Source organism: Bactrocera neohumeralis, chromosome 6, assembly GCF_024586455.1.
Source record: "Bactrocera neohumeralis isolate Rockhampton chromosome 6, APGP_CSIRO_Bneo_wtdbg2-racon-allhic-juicebox.fasta_v2, whole genome shotgun sequence".
Taxonomy (NCBI): Eukaryota; Metazoa; Arthropoda; class Insecta; order Diptera; family Tephritidae; genus Bactrocera; species Bactrocera neohumeralis.
Window position 1 is genome coordinate 76,121,421 of NC_065923.1, and position 19,112 is coordinate 76,140,532.

The window sequence follows — 19,112 nt, forward strand, 5'->3', positions numbered from 1 at the left end:
TATAGAGAAATTGTACAAATTGGGATACTTTAGCATATAGCTTCCATACGAACTGAACGATCAAATCCCAGTCTTCGTATGGAAAACTTTTTTATTTGACAAGATATCGTAATGAAATTTTGCATGAGATATTATGCCAGACAGCGCAATAATCTCCGAGAAAATTGTGCTGATAGGAACACTATAGCATATAGCTGCCATACAAAATGTTCACTCAAAATCTAAATAAAGAAATTTTTTAAGTCTTATACTGTAAGAAATGCACCTGTGTGGGGTATTATAGTTTCGATGCAGTCGAAGTTAATGTTTTCTGTTGTTTTTGTTTCGATTTTCGCGATAACTGCCAGTAGCCAATTAGGTTAAGTTAATCTGGTAATCCAAGAGTAACCAATTAACTCACTGGTTGTGATTATTCTTTGGACTGCCGTGCGGTCTGTAAATACATATGCAATGAGAAAGAAAATTTGTTTATTTTTTTTAAGTGAAGAATTTTCTGACATAATCGTGATTAATTGCTTAATTTTACTTAAAATTAACTAAAAGAAATCGCTCTATAATAAGCAGAATGGAAGCAAAATAGTTAGCTATTAAGCTCATCAAAGATTATTGTAAATGTTCAAGATTACTATTTAGGCTGTTATAAACTATAAGTTTCAGGGATAATATAAGTTTTTTATTTTATGGTGCTCGATGCGATGGTGCATTATCATCGTGTTAAAAATCCCGGAATTTTTCTCTCACCGCCCGTTTTCTACGGATGTTCTCACGGAAGCGAACTCAATATGACCGTCTGTCCCTCCGTAACCAATTGATGATGCACCAAACCTCGAATTACGAAAAATCATTGGGCATCGCTCTGATTTTTGAGCCGCTTTGATTTCGGCTCACTTTGTCCCCGCCTTCCGATGATGGTTGACTTGTTTGCGTGTCAAACTCGTAAACCCATGTCTCATTGGCAGTCATAATGCTCTCCATGAATGTGGGATTAGAATTCGCTTTATCAAGTATGTCAAAAGAGACCTTTATCGGAACGATTTAAGCAAGAACGCGTTGCATACCCAAAATTTCCACCAAAATCATTCGAACAGACTCGCGAGAGATGTTGAGCTCTCTTACCATCTTTTTAATACTTGCCTGACTATTTAAAAGCATATACTTTACTTTTTAATGTTTTCATGAGTTGCCAGAAACATTTTGAATTTTGAAAAATCCTTTCGGCGAAACAGTTTTGAATATCAGTGAGCTCTAGATGGATTGGTCAAAGCTTGGGTGAATGGTTGGTGTAGGGTTTACTGTCAGGAGCTCTCTATCAGCTCCAGTTTCAGACTTCCTGACTCTTGCTGTGTCTTCCAAAACGAGGTTGTAGCTTTTAAGGTAGTAGTAGATTAACTGATCCGGACTGCTGCCTTCTTGAGAGAAGTGACCATCCACTCAGATAGCAGAGCGGCGACACTAGTCTTGAACTCTATAACAGTGCGTTCAGGGTTGGTCTAGAAGTGCTTAACCTCACTATCAATAACACAGAGTGTCTTTGTGATAAGACTGGTATGGATGTCAGGCCACAGCGGAATCGCAAGAAATTATAAAGCTGATTAGCTAGTAGCCGGTGTTCCCGTATATTTTTGTATTGTACTACTAGATAGCTGGGCTTCGCGGAAGTTTGCCAGCGCTGGACCATTTCCTAGACTACATTAGCTCCAAAAATGCTGGAAACAAAACTATGAAAGGAATATTAAGCTTGTCGGGTAGTGAATTGGCATCCTTGAAGCTTCAAATTATAACCTTTTTTAATATTTTTAATTTCGTTGAAAAATAATGCTCTGAAGTCTCTAGCTGCTAGAAAGTGTAAGTTGACTCAACACAAATTCCTGTAAATGCAGCGAAGCTTAATGACAAAACATGCATTCTCAGTGCCAAGCAGCAAATAAATGACAGCGGCGGTAGGAAGCGATAAGATAATAATAAGAAATATAAAAAAATATAAAAGAATAAATATGTAAAACCCAGAAATGGCATGCTGTTACGACAATGTTGCATGCAGCTCAGCTGTACGTGTGTAAAAATGTTTCACGCGGTCTGGCGTGCAAAATCATTTGTGGTAAGATTAAACAATTTGGTCGGAGGCGACAGTGGAGCCGGACACTTAATGGGTTAATCGCTGCAAAATGACTTTGCAGTTTATTAAAATTAAATACCCAACCGACAGACACACCAGCACAATTGGCAGCATCTATAGTATGTGTGAATGTGGTGTTGCACACGTGCTGTTGCTTTGCATGCGCAACATTTGCTATTTTCGAGGAGAAAGTTCTTGCATTCGGAAATGCCAATGCGTTGAGCGAGTCGCCACAGCTGCAAGCAAAAAGTGCCAATTTATACACAACAACAATAACAACAAACACGCAACATAAGCGCTTATTTTTGTGTACGTGTTGGTGTATGCGTGTTAATGTATACATAAATACATGCGGTGGCAGCGCAACAATGTTTAGCGTGTGCATTCCCTTTAATGTTGCATAAACTGTTTGGCTGGCAACTGCGCTGTGGGCAAAAGACTTGCCATAAAAGTAATAAAGATGAAGCCGCAGATAAGTTTCAACAAGCTGTCAGGGAAACATTTTAAGTAGATGTTACTAGCTGCTAGCGGCTTTCGCGCTGGTGGCAAGCATATTAATGTGTGTCTTTAATGGCATGCCTGTGCGGGTTTGCATGCGCGTTGCTGGCCTTTTGGATTAGTGAATCGCTGCCATTATAAGTTGATAAGTGTGTATTGAAATCTTGCAGGAATTGTGATTCACTCATTAGAAAAGCGATTAAAAAATAAAACCAAGCAAAAATGTTAACTTCTGTAGCGCTGAAGTTTTAATAATCTCCATAAATATCAAAGTTTCAATACAAGAATTTGTTTGAAATGATAGTTTGTATGGTAGCTATATGCCATAGTAATCTGATCAGAACGATTTCTTCGGAGTTTGTACCGCTGCTTTAGGTAATAATTCGGGACAAATTTCGTGAGGATATCTGATCAAATGAAAAGTTTTCCATATAAACACTTGTTTTGGATAGTTCAGTTTGTATGGCAGCTATAGGCTATAGTGATCCGATCGGATTGATTTCTTTGAAGGTTATACCGTTGATTCAGATAACAATCCACGCCAAATTTGGTGAAGATTTCTCATCCAATAAAAAGGTTTTCCCTACAAGCACTTGCTTCTGACCGTTTAATTTGTATGGCAGCTAAGTATATGCTATATTAGTCCGATCGGAACAATTTCTTCGGAGATTGTAATGTTGTCTTAAACAATAATCTATGCCGAATCTTGTGCAGATATCTCATCAAATAAAAAAGTTTTCCCCACAAGGACTTGCTTTTGATCGTTCAGTTTGTATGGCAGCTATAGGCTATAGTGGTCCGATATCGGGGTCTCCAACAAATGAGCAGCTTCCTGGTGCGGAAATAATTTATGTAAAGTTTAGATCGATATCTCCAAAACTGAGGTACTAGTTGGCGTATATACCGACAGAGGGAGAAGCAGCCAGACATAACTAAATGGACTCAGCTCTTTCCACTGATCATAAACATATGTATGTATTTTTTATAGGGTCTTCAACTCTTTTTGAGTGTTACAAAGTTCGTGGTAAACCCTGTTAAGGGTATACTAACCTGAAAGGCCATGCGTCGCTCTTCCTTGTGGCCTGTGTGGCTTAGCTTCGACGCCAGCGCTGGCGTGCGCCTTTAATTACCATAAATGCGCTTTAATTTAATTTAATTGCGTAAACATTTCGTCTGCATTAAAGTGCCGTTTTGCTAAGCGCATGCGTGTGCGTAATCAGTTGGTGAACTAGAATTTTGACACTGTCATTGCGTTTGTTTATTTTTCCTATTTTCACCATTATTTATGAAGTGTTTTCGCTTGTTCGCTGTTCGTCGAAACACAGAAATTATGTATTTACGCGCGTCATGTGGGCTGCAACGGCAGCCTTCGTGTATAATGAACACACACTTACAAAGAAGCGCCTCTGACCGCACAGCAAGTTCGTTTCTTGAGTCTTTTGAGTCTTTCACGCTCGACTCGCTGCTCAACCGTTTTTGCATATAAATGAAATGTTAATTTCTTTTACAAATTTATTTATCTATGATTTTGATAATTTTTTCCATTTCTATTATACTTCTTCTTTAGCATTTCTTTGGTTTAATTTTTGTATTTTTGGTTCACAGTGAGGTGTCTCATTAAAATTTTTCGCTCGGTGTCAGTTAACGCTGTTCGAGACTGTCAGTATCACGCCGCCTATCTAAGAAATTATAAAATTATACACACGCTCGTCTATTTTCGTGTGCTGATGCCATGCATAGAAATGTATATATTATTGTATGTCTGTATGGAATTGTAGATTTTGTAAATATTGCTGAGATTTTAACACATTCTGCTGTTAGCAAAGATGCTTGTAGATATGCGTGAGCATTTACATATACAAGTATGATTGCGGAATGACTTTAAAAGAAAATATTTATTTTATTAGCAGAATTTTCTTTAAGTAGAAAATTATGTTTTTTGCAAATAAATATTATCTGGGAATATCTATAATATATTTAAACTTATATAAAATAAATGGAAGTCAAATTAGTTGTTTATATTATTGCTTGCCTGTTCAGCCATTGCTACTTAGAATTAGATATGTATATTTCGAAATTTTATTCATAAGTTCAACCAACTGATCTTGATCTTGAGTACAGTTATAAGAATAGTTGTTGCGCATTTAGGGCAATACAAGTAAAACCTTCGCTTGCGCCGTAGTAGTTGCATTTCTTATAGCATAACAGGGATAAAGAGATCTTTATGCTGGTTTTGATCGTGCAGTTTGTATGACAGCTATATGCCAAAGTTATCCGAACTCAATAATTTGTGTGGATATTGTAGCAATATCTTGAGTAATTTTCTGTGCCAAATTTCGGGCAGATAGCTCGTCAAATAAAAAAGTTTTTCGTACAAGGACATGTATTTGATTGTTCAGTTTGTATGGCAGCTATATACTAAAGCAGTCCGATCTGAATAAATTTTTGAAAGATTGTAGCAGTGCCTTCGGAAATAATATGTGCTAAATTTCAGGAAGATATCTCGTCAACTAAAAAAATTATCCATACAAGGACTGAATTTTGTTCGACCAGTTTATACCACAGCTATATGTTATAATAGTCCAATTTAAACAATTTCTTCACAGATTATGTAGTTGGGCTTGGCAATAATCCACGACAAATTTCGGGAAGATATCTCGGCAACTTAAAAAGTTTTCGTTACAAGAACTGAATTTTGTTCGATCAGTTTATATGACAGCTATATGTTATAGGGGTTTAATCGGAACACTTTCTTTAGAGATTGTATTGTTACCTTTGGCATAAATATAATCCATGACAAATTGCGGCAAGATATCTCGTCAACTAAAAGAGTTTTCCATATAAAGAATGAATTTTGTTTGGTCAGTTGAGTAAAGTATTATAAAGTACTATTTCACTTTATTTTTGATAAAAGGTGGGGTCTAAAGCTCTACCAGCTGCCACTTGCAATATTTATTGCGGCAATGTTTTTCATGAAACACAAAAAGTTCAATAATTTGCTTATAAATTACTCAAACTCAGTGATCCCAGTGTCCAGTGATTTTTTGAAAAAGTTATGTAACGCGTCTTCCACCATTTATAAAGCAGCTAAGTGGCTCATGCCTTTAACTCACTTATAGCAAAATATATTTAGCTTGCTAGTGGAAGCACTGAACCATAATAATATGTCTAAAGCACTGCCACAGAACCAAAATTTGATTATCTGCGTATAACTAATTAAAATTTACGGTCATTACAATTCAACAAAGCATTGTGCGTTATATTATTGCTGTTGTTGCTGCAGACAACTATTCATTTTTTGAGAGGGTGTGAAATTTTATATGCCGCATTGATGAAGAAATAAAAAACACATAAATATTTATGGCTACTCACCAATTGGAGACGCATAAATATTCATGCATACATATATGTGTATGAGTGTGTGTGTTTTTGTGTTTGTGTATATGTTATGTGTATAAAATAGGTCTACGTTAGTCACCTCACAAACTGGTTTAGTTTAGTTAATGGAAATTCAGCCAAAAATAAATAAAATTATAATAATTTTAAGAGGCCGCGATCCAAATGATTGGCTTGATTGATGTCCAATTTAAAATATTTCTAGTAATTTTAGCCTAAACTTAAAAAACTATGTGAAAAAACAATGATTTGTGTAGTATGAGCACTTGTCTTAATAAACATTTCGCTTAGCCTTAAGGCGCTGAAACGCCGTGCACATGCCGCTTCGTACATTGGCTATTTCCTGAAACGCTATCATTTCGATTACTATAATGCAGAGTCTAAACTGTGTCCATCTTAATTTATTTTCAATTTTCTCACTTCGTTGTTGTTTTGGCTCGAAATCCCATCAAGCTTTGCCATTTCACCTTGACGGCACAATTTGCACCGCATGAGTGCTGGCAACTGGTCTTCCTTCAGCGCACGGCAAATTACGTTGGAATGCGTGGTATGCCTGTGCCGCTGACCGAAATCAACGAAATCAACGCTATACATCGACAATGTCAGCGACAGCACGCCTACCGCGCTACGTCGTCGTCGTTGCAGTGCCGGTTGAGTAATGGAACCCGACAGGCGCACTGCTGGCTTTGGAATTTTCATGCGATATGGGGCGCTGACGCGCTGCTTGTCTCGAGCTTGGCGGGGGGACACATACCTGCGCGTTCATAATTTTTGTAGTTTACTACCCATATACGAAAATATGTGTATATATGTATGTATGTGTGCGTTTGCAATTTATTTGCGTCGCCAATGTGTGCGTTATTGCTTCCAGCTGGCGTTGTTGCAGCTACTGTGTCAGCCAACTGTCGCGCACCGTTAAAAGTTGCGTTAATCTGCGAAATTGCTTATTTTGATTTACGATTTTCAGGTTTCGTGTTTATTTGTCGAGCGCAACAGCGGAATTTCGTGATAATTATTATGTGTAAGCGAGTGTTGTTGCTGTTGGCGAGGTATTGCGGTCTTAGATTTCGGAAAGTATGCGACAAGTATTATTTTCTTTGCTGTTAAAGAATTTATTTAAAACAAATTTCATTTGCTGCTTTTTGAGATGCTTGATTGCTTAAAATTCCAAGCCTAAGTCAGGCTGAGCATATTCAAGTCTTGTTTTCCGCTCTGTCTTTAAATACGCAAACTAGTCAATCAGTTTTTAATATATAATCCCCAAATTTTGCGCACATGCTATTCTCCTCAAAAAGTTGCTTATTTGTCTGTATTGCCGATTTTGGCATCCTTAAGCATATAGCTGCCATACAAACTGAACGATCAAAATCAAGTGCTTGTATGGAAAACTTTTTTATTTGACGTTATATCTTCACGAATTCATGCACACAATATAACCTTAAATAATGCCACAACCTCCTAAGAAATTTTCCAGATCGCATCACTATAACATATAGCTGCCATACAAACTGAACGATCAAAATGTAGCTCTTGCATGGACACTTTATTTGTGAATAGTATTAGAGCTACGTTGCAACCGCAGTTAACTTTTTCCGTTACTATCTGTGGTAGAATTTATTCTTATTTCTATAATCTCTAATTTTATGGCACTAGGCCTAACAGAACAGGTCTTACAGCATGCCGCAGAGCTATGAACTCTAAAATTTTTTCTAAGTTAAAAGTTTACCAAAGCGTAGAAATTGAAATTTATAGCACACACGCGCCTGCATGAATGCACAACACTCAATTTCGAGCATTACATGCATGATATTAAGTGCCAGTGAGCTTAAGAAGCTACAAATTTTTATTATAAAATCATGTTGAGTTAATTATTGTGCCTTCCGCTTTAATTTAAATAACAAACAGCACATTAAATGCAGCTTAACACAAATAACAAGCGATCTGAACTACTTTTTATTACTTGAAGCTCAGTGGTTTCGTGATTTCGTGGTTTCGAAAATAATTCGTTCTATTTTATAGACGACAAAACGACGTTTACCTTTTCAGCCACCAAATCGGTCATCTTCAGCTTCTTTTACGTAGGTTGCTACATTTGAAAATATTTGTTTACAGTTTTACTGGCGCATGTGAAGCGTGCAAAGGCTGCTACTAATAAATTATGTTAAGCTTGCATATATAATTGGCATTAAATACAACAAAAGCGTAGTTGTTGTTAAGCGCTATTTTTTTCTATTGTCTAAAAAAGCGCTATAGTGCTATCAAAAGTCACTATACGTCTAATTAACTGGCACAGATGCTGCCTACGTGGGCGTTGTACTGCTTAACGCTGTCACTCTTGAACGCGCTGGCGTGTGCCTTTTGTGATATCTGGTAACACTGGCTTATTAACCACATTTACAAGTGTGTTAATTAAGCCAATAAAGCAAGTAAAAAATACAAAAATAACAAGAATGTCATTTTAATATAATAAAAAATTATATTTAATACTGTTTAGGCCCTACAGACAGCTTGCCTGAGCCGCAGTAGCAGTTTCGGCTCAAATTACGCGCGATTTATTACAGCGTTACAAGCAATAAAAGTCAAAAAGTCAAAGCAGAAATCAAAAGATTTACAGCAGAATTTAATATTTTTTCACCGCAGCAAAATATAAATTTGAGGAACTCGTTATTGATTTGACATGGCAAGATTGGCGCGCCGCGCCGCGAGCAATTAGCCACACAGACCAACGCACAGGCGGGACTGATTAGCCAATGGTCAGCGAAAAGCTAAGCGCTTATGCTGTAACAGCACAAAACCAACAGCAACAGCACAAAAAACCAAGAGCAACAACTCAAAAACCAAACAACAACAACACAAAAAACAAAAAACAAACAACAGCAACAACAAGTTAACAAAAAGTCAGCAACAATAACATGCGTTTACGCAGCGTGCCTCAAGCGCGCACATTAGCGCTGCTGACAGCTTGGCAACGACTGCCCTTACATGCCTACAACAAAATATCGATTTCGTTTACTTTGGATTATGCTTTTCAAAGCGTTACAGTAAAGCTGTGTATATGCGTGTGTGTATGTGTACATTCTTGACTACCACAACACAAAAGGTTATTGAAAAATCTTTAAGCGCAGATTAATGTATCGCTCGCTATGAACTCAACGCAACCGTAATGGTGATTAATCTTCATTAAAATAGCCAAATATTGTAAACTTTTATGGCAGAAGTGTCGTGGCTCATTTATGGCCTAACGATGGTCGAAGTATCGAAAAGGCAACACAACACACCGCTGAACATTCCTGTGGAATCAAAACTGCTAAAATCAGTAAATCAGCGTTTAGTTGTGTACTGGTTTACCTTGAACATAATGCTTAAATGCCTTAAATCGTTGTTTGTGTTGTTGTTGCTTGCTCTTATCCTTTTCAAAAATCAAGCAAGAAAAAAATAAGAGAACACCCTACACATATAAAGAAGTTTTCATACAAGTGCTTGCTTATGAGCGTTCATTTTGTATGGTAGCTATATGCTATAGTCGTACGATCTGGAAAATTTCTTAAGATGTTGTAGCGTTGCTTTGAATAATAGTTCATGCCAAATTTCGTGAGAATATCTTGTCAAATAAAAAAGTTTTCAATACAATGACTTGATTTTGAACGTTCAGTTTTTATGGCAGCTATATGCTATAATTGTTCGATCTGAACTATTTCTTCGCAGATTATAGTAGTGCCTATAGAATTATTCTGTGTAAAATTTCTTTAAGATATCTTCTCAAATAAAAAAGTTTTCCGTACAAATAATTGATTTTGATAGTTCAGTTTGTATGGCAGCTATATGCTATAATGGTTTGATATCGGCGATTCCGACAAATGAGCAGCTTCTTAAGGAGAAACATTCTTATGCAAAATTTCAACGTAGCTGATCATTTATATACGTACAAGTATAGTATTTTATAGTAGCCCCGATGTTTCCTGTTGTGTGGTACAAACTTCTTGACAAACTTAATATCATTGCCTTGTTCAGGGTATAAAAAGCGCTTAAGAAATTATTTCTAAACTAAATTAATTAATTGGCTTCATGTTAGCAACTGTTCAAGCTGTGATGGTTAAACAGCGCTTAGACATGTAATTAAGCCTTCAAGAGCAATTATTTATAATTATTAGCGCCAAAGAGATGTAGGAATTTAAAAAATAATTTACATTTTAGTGCGCTACTATAGCAGAATTTCATTCATGTTGCAGTAAGCTGCTGAATGAAATTCTAACTGTTGAATCAATGTGATGGAAACTCCAAAAAGTAGTGTGATTTCATATTATGAAAAAAATATCGATTAATAACGAGCCTCATGTATAAATATCGAGTAATGGGGAGTCCTATATGAGCTCATCTGGCTACCTACAGCTAATTTGGTTTATAAGATTAGTTAACTTCATACTTTAATCCATCTTTTTAATTCCACTTAATCACAAGTCAGAGTAAGGTCTGAGTTATCTTCATAATCAACATGTCCAAAAACAATAAATTTGAATCATTAATTTTCTCGATAAAATTATCTAATCAAGAAGCCTCAGCTCTTCCCAAAAGCTAACAAAGATGCTGGGAGGTATCTGTTTAGTTCATAACTTATTGCTACCATTCAAAAATTTAGTGGATGGTTAAGTAACAGAACGCTTCAGCAGTCCTGTCGCAGTTAACTCGTTGGCTAAGATAGAAAACATATTGTTTTTTTGTTGTTAAAATTTGATTTTATTGTTCAATATAGTCACTTACCTTTGAGAGCAATACATTGATTTAGTGGTAATGCAATTTCTATAAAACAATTTGTCTTTAGCCTCAAAGTTCTCACAGCTGTCTGTCGATTGGACTCTGATGTTGAAACTATGTTCATTTAATAGTCATACATTGACGCAAAACCGTTTTTTTACGATTGAATATCTCCAAACACTCCTCCGAAGCATCAACTCCTCGTTGGTTTTGATCAAAAATTAGCTTACACAGAACCCACTGTTCACAGAGCTCTCTCATACCCAAATATACATTCGCAATATATCCAACACGAGCCTTTGATGTCTTTAGAGCCTTAGCTATCTCAAACAACTTCACTCTACGATCATCGAAAATTGTTTTGTGGACTTTTTTGATGCTTTCGTCGGTAACAATCTGTTTTGGGCGTCTTCGGTGCTCATTTCACCACCTCTAAACTTAGCGCATCAATCCTTGATAGTTGATTTTCCTGGATCAGTCTCCCAAAACTCATCATCAAGTCACGTTTTTGCTTCAACTCTATTTTTTCTCCTTCAAAATATTTTTCACGCGAAATACCTTTTTATTAATTTTTTTCACAATAACATAAGTTGCTGCACTCAAAATGATATAATTCACAAACTAAAGATGCGTCAGTTGTCAAATTTATACACGCGACTTTTAAATAGGGCTAAATCATATGGATTTATTACTAGACGGGTCATCTACGTGTCAACGTGGCGACTTTTCAATAGACCTGTGAGCAGTATTTCTTTCACTCAAAATGCTATATCTTATGAAATATTAGTTTGACAGCTGTCAAGCTTATAGATTATGGATTTAATACCAGCAGTGCCATCTTGTGTCAACACACGAAATTTTTAGCCCACCTGTTAGATGCTACATGCAGTCTGTGAACAAAAAATAGTAAAACTTTTTAATTTAAATTTCGCGCAAAAATCCATTCGTCGAAATATTTTTTTCCAGGTTAATATTACAGTGACATCGGTGCCAAATGTCTGATCAAAACTTCGGTGATAATCATTTGTCGCGAAAAATTGCTACAAATTATTCAAAGAAGGTCGAGAACGCCTTGACGAAGAACCAGGTTCAGGACTGCCATCAACATGAACTGATAATCAACACGGCAATGTAGATGGGTTGGGATTTTCTTAATTATATTCAAAGCCTTAGCGCCTCAAAGTGAACTTTGCTGCTCTATCGTCTGAAATATTGTCATTGCTTATATTACGAAATATTAGAAAAATGAAGTAAATTAATAATCGGCGGAAAGCCATAACAAACACACAAAAAACACCTGCGGCTGCCAGCGCGCAGCAAAGGTGCAGACACCCAGCGGCGCGCCATCAACGAAAACACATAATATAATTTCAAATACAACAACAGTAAAGGCAAAGACAAAACGGTCAAAAATTGCTGAAAACAAAGAACTCGACAACAAAACAAACAGCGCCACGTCGGCACCACAGCAAAATCAAAAACAAAAAAAACAGCAATAAAAATGGTTAATGCGGAAGTCGATGAAAAAATATTTGAAAAAATTCTAAATAAATTTCACACTGCGAAATGCCTTTTGTTGAGCAGCAGTTGACAGACAAAAGTCATAGCCGCGCGGCAGCACTGAAGAAATGCGCTTACAAGCGCGCTAACAAATATTCAGCAAACCAACAACAAAAACAACAGACAACAGCAACAAGTTGTGGCAAGAATAACTGCACAAACCAAACGTATTGAATGAAAGAAGCGGGCGCAGCAAAGCGCAACAACACTGCAGAGGCATGTGGAATGACAAAGTTGGCGGCCGAAAAAACTGCGAGCAGAGCCGAAAAATGCGCGACGATTTTCACGACTCCAGCCAGTTGGCGTTGCGCTGACGCCGCAAAGACGGGCGTGCGTGTGCAGCTGAGGCCAGCTGAGGCGCGGCGTGTGACGTTGGTGGTGAAGTTGTGAATCGGTGTGGCGCAGAGTTGGCGCGTTGCAAGTTGCGTGGCACATACTACAGAAGATGTGCGCTGACTCGTTTGTGTGTTTTGCACGTTTTTCGTTGAAGTGCCGGACATTGTTGTTTTTGTTGCTGTTGCTTTTGCTTTCAGCGTTCTTGTTATTGTCGCTTGTTATTCTTGTTGTTGTTGGCAGGCGAACTTTCAAGTTCAAGAACCAGTTGTGTGCGTTGCCGCGTCCTCAACCGCCAGTCGGTGCAGCCTGCAATGACCGGCTGTGGCAAGCAGCCGTGCTTCTTTGACTCACACACATACACACACACATGCGCACAAGGAGCCACACTGTTATGCAGTCGGCCAATAAACAACAAATGTTTGCCTCCTAAAACGGCTCTTGTGCTGCATACGCGCGCATTGCTTGCATGCAACTCGCTGGGCTGCATATTTGTACTTTCAACATTTTGTGGCAACAGCCATAGCTTTGTGCACGCCACTTTTCCTGCCTCCTTTTTTGCAGGCTGCGTTCGATGCTCTTCTTGCCGGCTGCTGTGTTGTTGTTTAACATGGTTTGTTGTTGTTGTTTTGCTCTTTGTAGCCTGTGGCGTTGGCTTTATTTCGCCACATTCTTTGGCACAAGTTTTCGTTGGCTTTGTTACTGCTGCCAACGTTGCGCGCAAGATTTTTCCAACTCGCCGGTTTTTTATTTCTTGTTTTCGTTGTTGTTTTTACCTTTACGCTGGTCTTCGTGTGTATCGCAACGTTTACTGCTGCGTGTGTTTGTTGCACATATATTTTTTTGCAATTCTATTTTATTTTGTTTGCATTATTGGCATTGTTGTTGTCTTGCCACATATACATTACCGAATTGCGCAGCATTTAAGTACATGCAACATAAGCGCTCAGTCTGCTACAATATTTTTGCTTCTTTCTGAAATATATGTGTATGTGTAATATTTGAGTATGTGTGTATGTGTATAGTTAGCCGCAGATGTTTCTGTGTTATGTGCAGATACTTAATTAGTTGCTTACATATATACTTGTGTTTGCGTATGTGTTTTCAGTTGTGCAACTTCTTGCGGTTTTTGCCAATAAAGTTTTCATTTTCGTATTTCACTTTGTTGTTTTGCTTATCAAGTCATCATGCCGCTTGAGCAGATGTGCTGTGCACTTTTGAAACATCTTTCAACTATTAGACCAGTGCAGCAGCCTGCTAAAATGGTGAAAAGGGATGTTAGGCTCATAAGTAGGCAAGTTTATAACAAATTTGTTGAAAAAAACTATTTTTGTGTATAAAAAAATTAAATTAAATACATTATATACATATATACATTCAATGAATGTGTATTCAGCGTCGTTTTCTGTCGCGTCGTTGTATATTTATGACGGCTCTTCGACATTTCCCATTCTATGGATGTACTTTTTGAAGTATCTGTAACCGTATAACAGCTGAGATGTGTAAAAATCTACTTCTCCGAATTTACGGCTTGTCCATGAGTTTAGATCTTTTATTAGCCTGGCCGTCCATCTGCTACGACTTTCAGTCTTCCATCTTTGTTGCGAGGTTGAGAGGTGATCTTCGCTGCCTTTCCTGCGACGTACCGGATTTGTATCCAGAAGGTTAGTCTGGGGTCCAGTCTTATGCCTAGGTAGTTTACTGCTTTTTGTGTCCTAAGAATATCCGTAGTCGTGTGCATGCTTATCTCGAGGCATTTGTGCTTCATCTGATGGCGAGTGTGGGTCTCTTTTTCCCTTACTGGTTAGCACCAACGGTTGCTTTTTCCATGGTCTACCAGATTAACCTAACCTAACCAATTATAATAATTCCGAGTTAAAATCCTCAACCGTCAGGTAGGCAGCAAAATTGTCACAACTTATTTCCAAATAACATCCAGAACAGAGACAATAGACTTAAGCAACGAACTTGTTACGCCGAAACCATTACCAACGAATCAATTACATAGCTAAATAGAAACAAAAGCAAATAAGTGACAAAATTGTAGAGATGATGTACTGCAATGTTGGTATATTTACTCAATACTCAATGAAATAATGAAAAAATGTTTCAGATCAGATCACCATAATATATAGCTGTCATACAAACTGAACGATAAAAATCATGTCCTTGTATGAAAAACATTTTTGTTTGACAAAATATCTTCTCGAAAATTGGTGAAGATTCTTGCCTAAGACAATATTATAATCTCTGAAGAAATTATTCAGATCGTATCACTATAACATATAGTTACCATACAAACCGAACGATTAAAAGCAAGTCTTTATACGAAAACTTATTTATTTGTGAACAGTATTCTAGGTGCAGTGCCACCGAAGCTAACGTTTTTTCTTGTTTTTGTTGTTTCTGTTTATAGCCACTAAGCTATTTTGTTAAGGAAGTATTTTTGACAACAGTCGCTCTGCGTTCAGCTGGAGCCAATGATGGATGACCGGTAAAATGATGCATCTAACAGACAAGTCTGCTGCAGCAAGTACGAACAAATGTAGCCCGATATAGATACATACATACATAAATATACATATAATATAAATTTATATATATATATATATATATATATATATTGACATATTAGCTTTGTTGTTATTTTACTGCCCAATTTGCGTCCAGCGTCCGTATATTTGTTGTACCTGTTATTTACGCTACAAAGAGTAATGTTGATGTCGTCAGGGGCGTGTGTCGACGCTGTTATGCAGTACCGAAATGCCAGCAAGGTCTGCATGAACACTGAAAAATCTGTTTTAGCCCTCGTTTCCTGTATGCGCTCCACGCACTGTCGCCGCATTTTACAGCCATATGCTGCTCTGGTTGAGTTTACACATAAACACGCACTCACTGGCTTGCAGTTGCTTTTGTGTGCGTGCGCATAATTGCCCCATTGTATTAAGGGCATTTTACTTGTTCGCTTTCCGAATTACTTCTTGTTTAACACTTTGCTTTATTTTCCTGAAATTTGTTGTTGTTGTTCTGCTGTCATTATAAACATTTTGTTATCGTTAATGGTCGCTTGCAGAGTGTTTAACAAAAATTTTAATTCAAGCAAATTATCGTGTCTCTCCTACTGAAAAACGAGCAAGGAGCAGTTTAAGTGTTCACTTTGAAATTTGTTTCGTCATCTGAGATTATATTACGGTACATCGCTAAAGAGGGCATTTAATAATTTGTATGTACTTTATTTTTCTAATTATTTTTCTTTCTGAAATGAGTATATGTATGAAAATTCGACCATTGAGTTGTATGGGAAAGCTATATTGCGAGAGAGAACAAAGACAGAAATACATTTATAACTTGGAATCTTCTTCTTCTGAGAATGTTTTCTTCTTTTCATTGGGAACGTTTTCTACTTGGCGGGTCCAAAACTCATCGTTCGTCCTGGGAAGGGATGTTTCACTTTCTCTCTTTAGCTTGCCTTTAAATGGATATTTTTTGGCTATCCAGAGGATACTTGATCTAAGACCGGAAGTCGTGAACTGCATGAGCCAGAATCGTTTCTGGCCACTCCCAAGTAAATATACACATCCTCCATCCTACTCGAAATCGAACTTTCAAATATTTTATGACTGCTCTACTACGACGATTGTCTTCATATTCCGCGAACTTTGGCATTGGTCAGAATATGCACCCTAAACGTGATCTATCTCGTTTCCTTAAATATTAATCATCGAGCTTCGCTTACTGATTTTAAAGGTATACGCCATTAAGATTTATCCCCTTTGGATGCGTTGAAACCAATTATCGAAGCACTTTTGCCACTTTGATTAAGTTATCTCTAAAACATGCGTTCTGAACACATCAACCGTCTATGCAATTGTAGAAAAACTCTGACCCTTAGTGTATTTTTTACCAAGGAGAACAAAGAGAGGTCATTCGGTGCCAAGTCAGGACGATGCGGTGAATTACTCGTGAAATCGATGTATTGAGGAATCAAAAAAGCAGTTATGTGTGAGAGCTCGCATTGCCGTGGTTAAGAGTGATACGTCTACAGCTGTTGGTTTTCCTGATTTCTTGAAAGACAACTGACCAATAAATGGTTGCACGCCACTCAAAATTTACTATTCTGCAATGTTCCAGTGGTATGGTTGCGATATGTTCAGTTGTTCCTAAAAAACAGGCAACCCTTTACTTAAAAGTGCTTCGTGCACGAATAGCTTTTATTATATGCGGCTTATTTTGAAACACCCATACAAACGACCGCTTTCTACTTTTGGTCTTATATGCATAATTCCAGGATTCATCACCAGCGCTTTCGTATATTTTTAACTTTTCTGTCAACCAATCGACACGAGCGAATTGAATATTTAAAGTTACTGTAAAAAACACAAATAGCACTCATATGCTAAAATGTTCTGAATAAAAAACCACCGAAAGTTGTATGTAGGAAATAATTGAATATTTTAAGTTACTGTAAATAACATAAATACCGCCCGTATGTCAAAACATTCTGAGTGAGTGTAACCGCAAAAATGTCAAACTTTACCATAAAGTTATGTGTGAGTTGAAAAATTGGAACACTAGGGTTGCCATATCCCGAAATATAAAAAGAAATCTACGTATCTGCGGCTCTGAATGATTTTTTTCTCTAACTTCTGTAAGCATTAAGAACCTTAACTCTTTGTGATTTACTTGTACCTTGCATTTCCCAAATAAAAAAACTTAAAAACCACCACATAAAGCTTCAAAACTTCATAATTAAATTAAATTTCACTTTACTTTAGTGCGAATTTGTATCCTAAGATTAGTCCAAAAGTAATATATACGGTTACATTAGTACTTTCTAAACTGCAAAAAAGTCTCAGCAGACCTCCGCAGATCCCTTTCAATGCATCAATGAAACTATATATATATTTTTTTTCTTTTAGTGTGCCAACCTTAAGTTAGTAATAATTAAAATTGCTTTAATGCTACTTTTACGAAACTCAACTTCGTAAGCGTTTTTTCTCGTGTCGCCGCGACAGCAGTTGTTTCAGTTGTAATTTAGTGCATTTATGGCACTTTTTGCGCATTCACTTGCGGTTGCAACACCAGCACCTCATAATCATCCTCATCATCATTAAATGCAAACCGCTTGAATGCTGACTTTTTGCTGCTCGAAAGCCTTCGTAGTTGTTGCTATCGTCGTTTGCTATTGCGAAAAAATTACTGTTATTTTATGACACCACTTTTATCGGTGTTGCATGCGCTTGTTGTTGTTGTTTAAGTTGTTGTTGTTTATGTTGTTGTTTTATATCTGCCTACCACTCGCCTATTTTTAAGTTCCTATTGCAATAGCAGCAGCAATAACAACATCAAAAACCACTGGTATTTTACTCGCTTATATCTAAATTGTTCTAGCAGCAACCACAACAACTGGTTATCTAAAATAACTGTTAACAGCGATCTACCCTACAATCGCGCGAGCAGCGCTCCTACGCTGCGGAGGCGGACTTACGATTTGGCAACAAGTTTCGCGGCCATTCAAATTAGCATTACGCCCGCACGAGTTGAGTAGTTGGCGAAATATTTTTATTACATTAAGCAATTCAACACAATTTTCAAGATTTTTTAGTATTGTTTTTAATATTTTTTCTTTTTTTTTAATTTTTTTTGTTATTTTTTATTTTTTTTTTAATTTTTTGTATATTTTTTTAAAATTTTCTTAATTTTTCTTTGCGTTCAATATATATTTCTCTCCTATAGTTGTTGTTGCCTATTTACTGCTAGTGTCTTTATCAGCATCGCCATAGCCAGCGCCTGTGCCCACAATTATTCTAAGCCAACTTGTTGCTTGATAATGACCCCACGGTTCTCTGTCGAAAGTATGCCTGCTGCTCCTCCTCTTCCGACTCACTTAACCTCACTGCCAGGCTGTGTGTTGCGCCTCCGCATTGGCTTCACGCCTGCATTTCGTCTTTTCAGTTTCTTTTGTTGTTGTCTCGCGCGATTTTATCGCTTCGTACGCCTGGCAGTTATTGTATTTTGACTTTGGCTTTAACTGTGCATTTCGTTTTGACTCTGAATATGACTCTGACTCCAGGTCTAACACCGGCTGTGACTGTGTGTCTGTGGCGTTGTGGCTGTTGTGGCATATCAAAACGTTTATTAATTTATTTAAATTCAAGTCCTGCGGCCATTCCACACTGTTTGGCACCGCGTTCGCTCCTCGTTCAGCCCACTTTTTATTGATTGCACACAAATTTATGAGGTGCAATGCGAGCGCTCGCTCCACTCGTTTGTGGGTGTTTACTATTTGTGGCATGCAACAGCAATTCTTCATTATGACAGCATTGCATATATCACAGTGCGCAAATAGAAATTATTCCTGCCGAATTCAGTTTGAGGTCAAACGGTGGGTTAAGTGCACACTGGCATGGCCCAGAAGATGAGAGAAAGATAAGAGAGTGTGATATGATTTTACTAC

General features: G+C 37.3%; 1 protein-coding gene across 2 annotated transcripts in view; it reads left to right on the forward strand.

Moving 5' to 3' along the window:
- The window catches only part of LOC126761591 (ankyrin repeat and BTB/POZ domain-containing protein 2), a 106,826-nt gene that overhangs the window by 27,337 nt on the left and 60,377 nt on the right, over positions 1-19,112 (forward strand). The window lies entirely within an intron of this gene.